Below are 5341 nucleotides of genomic sequence, written 5' to 3'. Positions count from 1 at the left end.
CAGACATTACTAAAAAAACAGACATTACTAAAAAAACAGACATTACTAAGAAACCAGACATTACTAAAAAACAGACATTACTAAAAAACAGACATTACTATAAAACCAGACATTACTAAAAAAAACCCAGGCATTACTAAGAAACCAGACTTGGTGTTAGCTCTACTACCATGGTTCATGTTTACATTTATCCTTGGGGATTGGTGTTAGCTCTACCACCATGGTTCATGTTTACATTTATCATTGGGGATTGGTGTTAGCTCTACTACCATGGTTCATGTTTACATTTATCATTGGGATTGGTGTTAGCTCTACTACCATGGTTCATGTTTACATTTATCATTGGGGATTGGTGTTAGCTCTACTACCATGGTTCATGTTTACATTTATCATTGGGGATTGGTGTTAGCTAGTGCGGGGCGGTCCTTGGCAAGCTTAAGGACCACGGTCCTACGGTCCTTGGGAAATGAAGACCGCAAGGACCGGTCCTTTTCGACATTGAACATTCCTGAGAGACTGTTGGAAATTCGAACCGGTTTGACCTTTGAGACCGTGGGATCGTTCATTCTTGAACCGTTAAAGACCGCTACACGATGAAAACCGTGGTCTACAGGAGTAAAACACACGGAGTAGTCACACTCATTTCAAATTGTAACCTAATTAGAGAAGAGGGGTGATGCCTTCTTTATTTGCTCACCGTACTTCATTGTTACTTCGATAATTTAATAAAATTTGAAATTTATCCCCATTAACGGAGATAATGGCATCGCCCAAGGCGTTGATCGAGTTGTTCGTGGCGTTGATACACACACGCAACTCCTACCCCCCCCCCCCCCCCCCCCCCCCCCCCCCCCCCCCACACACGCACACATTAGAGGGCAGCGAGCATTGAAGAGTAAGAGAGAGACGTGAAGTTATAATAAGAGGGGGTGGATGAGGTAATAAGAGGGATCGATGGTGACTTTTCGCCAGATCTAACAAACTCAGCTACCCATTCATTGCTGAGTAGACAGGGATTTAGAAAAAACTCGACTGCACCCGGGATCGATCTCTGGCCCTTTGCGTATAAAGAGAGTGCTCTATCAACTGAGCTATCGGGGTCCCCAAATATTCTATTGGACTTTTTAAAAATTCAGACGTTATAACTGGTTTTTTTGGAAGGAAGAAACTAATGAAACTCATATTATTTGATTAGTAAAAACACCAAACGAAATTTTAATATAATTGTATTATTTTAAATGACAACACTGCGATAGAAAGGAGTGGTGACAAGAGATGGACAAAAGAAAACAAAGAATCGGATTTGCTACTTGCTAGGTTCGACACACACACACACACACACACACACACAAACACACACATCTTTAGTAGTCACATACATTTCAAACAATAACCCATTAGAGAAGAGGGGTCATGCCTTCACCATAGATCATTGTCATTGCGATCATTATGGTGTAGTAAATTTTGAAATTTACCCCGTATAATGGAATCGTCCAAGGCGTGCGCCTCCTGTTCCCCCCATCTCACACACGAAAGGGCGGTTTGCGGAGTGAAGGTTGGTGGTCGTCTGCCTGTATGGTCGTCTGTGTCGTTTAGTGTATGGCAAAGGGGGGTGGGTGCGATTAATTAAGTGGGATGGGTGGTGATTGGTGGAAGATAGGCAACTGAAGGCAACGAATCGCTGGGGAAGTAGTAGGCTATGGCGCGAGACCGAAGGTGATCAGACCGGTCTTCAGCGCGGCACTAGTTGAAAGGTGATAAGAAGTGAGGACCGCCGCCGGTCTTCACTATGGGACCGATCCCCGGTTCACAGCTAAAAGACCGTGGGACCGGTCCAAAGGACCGGTCCTCAGCGCGGCACTAGTGTTAGCTCTACTACCATGGTTCATGTTTACATTTATCATTGGGGATTGGTGTTAGCTCTACTACCATGGTTCATGTTTACATTTATCATTGGGGATTGGTGTTAGCTCTACTACCATGGTTCATGTTTACATTTATCATTGGGGATTGGTGTTAGCTCTACCACCATGGTTCATGTTTACATTTATCATTGGGATTGGTGTTAGCTCTACTACCATGGTTCATGTTTACATTTATCATTGGGGATTGGTGTTAGCTCTACCACCATGGTTCATGTTTACATTTATCATTGGGGATTGGTGTGTAGCTCTACCACCATGAATCATGTTTACATTTATCATTGGCGATTGGTGTGTAGCTCTACAACCATGGTTCATGTTTACATTTATCATTGGGGATTGGTGTGTAGCTCTACCCCCATGGGTTATGTCCCGTATTTACATGTATCTTTGGTGATTAGTGTTCGCTCCTTCACCAAGGCTCCTGTTACAGATTTACATTTCCACATTTTAATTTGTTATATATTATATTTCCTCTCTATTTGTATTTTCAAACAGCCTGTTTATGTTGTTATCTGGGTGGGGTTCCTGACCTATCATAGTGGGCATGGAGGCACTGACTGTGCCTTCTATCCCCCTAAATCTATTTTCCAACATGCATTCTGTCTTTGTCTTGGAATGAGATTACTTGGTTTTGTCCTGCCCTGGCCGGATACCCTGTCTAGGAGTAGGTATCCCAAACTAAAATTTCAACTGCAGAAAACTGCTGTTATTTTGAATTGAACAAATACAGATTGTCAAACCATGAACAACAGTCTTTAAATGATTAAAATCGGACAACAAATAAAAAAGTTACGAATTTTTTATTTATTTAATAACTTGTAATTTTCGTACACCAACAGAACATGCTACCAAACAGCAAGTTTAAGGTGCATCAAAACAAACAAAATAATAACAAAATTGAATAATTTGCAAGCAATCGCAAGCCATGGACATAGATAATAAGAAAAATACTCAAACAAATATTCACCTAGTATAATTCAGTTACTATACAGCATCAAAATCAAGAAAAAACATGACCCGCGTGAAAATAATTTCACCGAAATCGCCAGATGTACCATCTTTGGCACTTTGCAGACTCGTCAGTAATCTAAATTAAGGCATGAAACTTATCTGAGCCTTAGAACTGGCACCAGACAGTAAGCCCAATTTTTTTCAGAGAGATAGAGGCAATAATTACTGAGATTTTACGTCTCAAAATTCGAAAAAAGGCCGAAATCGCCAAAGGAAGACATTTTGAGAAATAAACAGTGTTTCCGCTACAAAAAATTTAAATGATGAGATATGGCTATGAAACTTCACATACAAATGATTTGAGGGATGGGGAATCCAAATTTTATGTCCTTTTCACAATAAGAATGACAAAAACAGAGTTATGAGAAGAAATCAAGATTTAAGCTCTCGAAAATCAACAGAAATATATGTCAAAAAAGGGGGAAAAGTCAAAAATTCATACCACGACCTAACACAATAATGGAAGTTAATGCTGCACCTACTGGTGGCGCACAGTCGATCAAATAAAATAAATAAATAAAAACATTAGACAAAAAAGTCAGTACACAAAAGCATACAATATCCAATGCAACCCACGAACATGAAAATTTATACCTATCCATAAGTACATATTTTGAGACACCTCAACAATCAACCTAAAATTCAACGCCCTGCCCTAACACATTTTAGTTTATATAACTAAGGCAACGGTATAAGGACACGCTTTAATGCATATAAATGCACAGACACCGGGCAAACCTATCTTAGCGCTCTTGTTACTCATCATGTTGAGCGTCAGTGTATCAACTCACGCGTCGGACGGTAGGAGAGAAAGAAAGAGAAAGCGGAAACAAAGGCTTTGCTTTTAAAGATGGCGCTATGTGTTGAATCAAGCCAGCATGCTGGATTTTTGATATTATAGCCTTCAAATGCTGCAGATTTTTATGGTGTAATTTTTTCGCCGTTTATTAACCGTTAAGAGAGTCAAATTTTCAGTCAAAAATAGGGCAAATTCAGTTAAATTTTAATAATATTTTTGTTGTGTTTATAAACGAAAAAATTACACCACACGAAAGGGCATTAAAAGGAGATTCTCCCACACTTGATTTCACAGCTGTTAGTCCGTTCAGCTTTTAGCGCGAGCAGATCTTGTGACGAGACCCGAATTTCGGTCGATCGGTACGCAGTTTTCACAGCGAAAATTTGCAATCGGATCTCTTTATGAGAGCGTTTTTGAATAGCTGTTAAAAAGTTCACATAACTTGAATAGTTTAAATATTTAGCTCATCTTGTAGAGCAGATATTGAAATATAATATTATCCTTTTTTTTTATTAAATAAAGTTTAATTCAAGAGAGAGAGAGACAGATATTAACACCCCACTTTTTGATCGATCCCGGCAAATTCGCCTGCCACACAGCGGTAGTTTGGGATACCTACTAGGAGGGAAACAGTCGAATGTATAGTTAGAGTTTTGGGAGATGATATTTTTTTCTTAAAAATTATCTCTCTGTTATGCATTGTATTATTTGTGTTTTACATTTTATGATTTGTAAACGTGGGGACCGGTGCTTGTGTTAGGATGAGACATTAAGGTGGTCTCAAACTAAGTACACTGATTGTGTGCTCGTTGAATTTACATCTATACCCTATTTGAACTAATTCCCCTTTGTCTTCCTTTTTCTTGGGCACTTTAAATGTAATTCTAGAACGTTTTACTATCCCATTTTCTTTTACTGTCGCTGATATGATCTTAATGTGTTGCAAGTGCTGTAAAACCCTTAAAAACAAATACAGTAACACGTGTGTTGTTATCTTTTTCCATTAGACCAACACACTCGTCTTCCAGATCCTCTTTTTTCCCATTAAAAAATCAAAATGTTTAGATTAAGAGCTGCAATGGGCAGTAGTCATGTGAAAATAAGAGCTGCAGTGGGTAGTAGTCATGTGACAGAATAAGAGCTACAATGGGTAGTAGTCATGTGACAGAATAAGAGCTGCAGTGGATAGTAGTCATGTGACAGAATAAGAGCTGCAGTGGATAGTAGTCATGTGACAGAATAAGAGCTGCAGTGGATAGTAGTCATGTGACAGAATAAGAGCTGCAATGGGTAGTAGCCATGTGACAGAATAAGAGCTGCAATGGGTAGTAGTCATGTGACAGAATAAGAGCTACAATGGGTAGTAGTCATGTGACAGAATAAGAACAGCTGCAGTGGGTAGTAGTCATGTGACAGAATAAGAGCTGCAATGGGTAATAGTCATGTGACAGAATAAGAGCTGCAGTGGATAGTAGTCATGTGACAGAATAAGAGCTGCAATGGGTAGTAGTCATGTAACAGAATAAGAGCTGCAATGGATACAGTAGTCTTTCATTTATTTTATATTATTAAAAAAAATTTAAGTTAGAGAAGAGGGGGGAGTGGG

The sequence above is a fragment of the Berghia stephanieae genome, chromosome 2 (assembly GCF_034508935.2).
Source record: "Berghia stephanieae isolate SIO BIC M18660-M18661 chromosome 2, UCSD_Bste_1.3, whole genome shotgun sequence".
NCBI classification, from domain to species: Eukaryota; Metazoa; Mollusca; class Gastropoda; order Nudibranchia; family Aeolidiidae; genus Berghia; species Berghia stephanieae.
Note: the sequence above shows the minus strand (reverse complement) of the source record.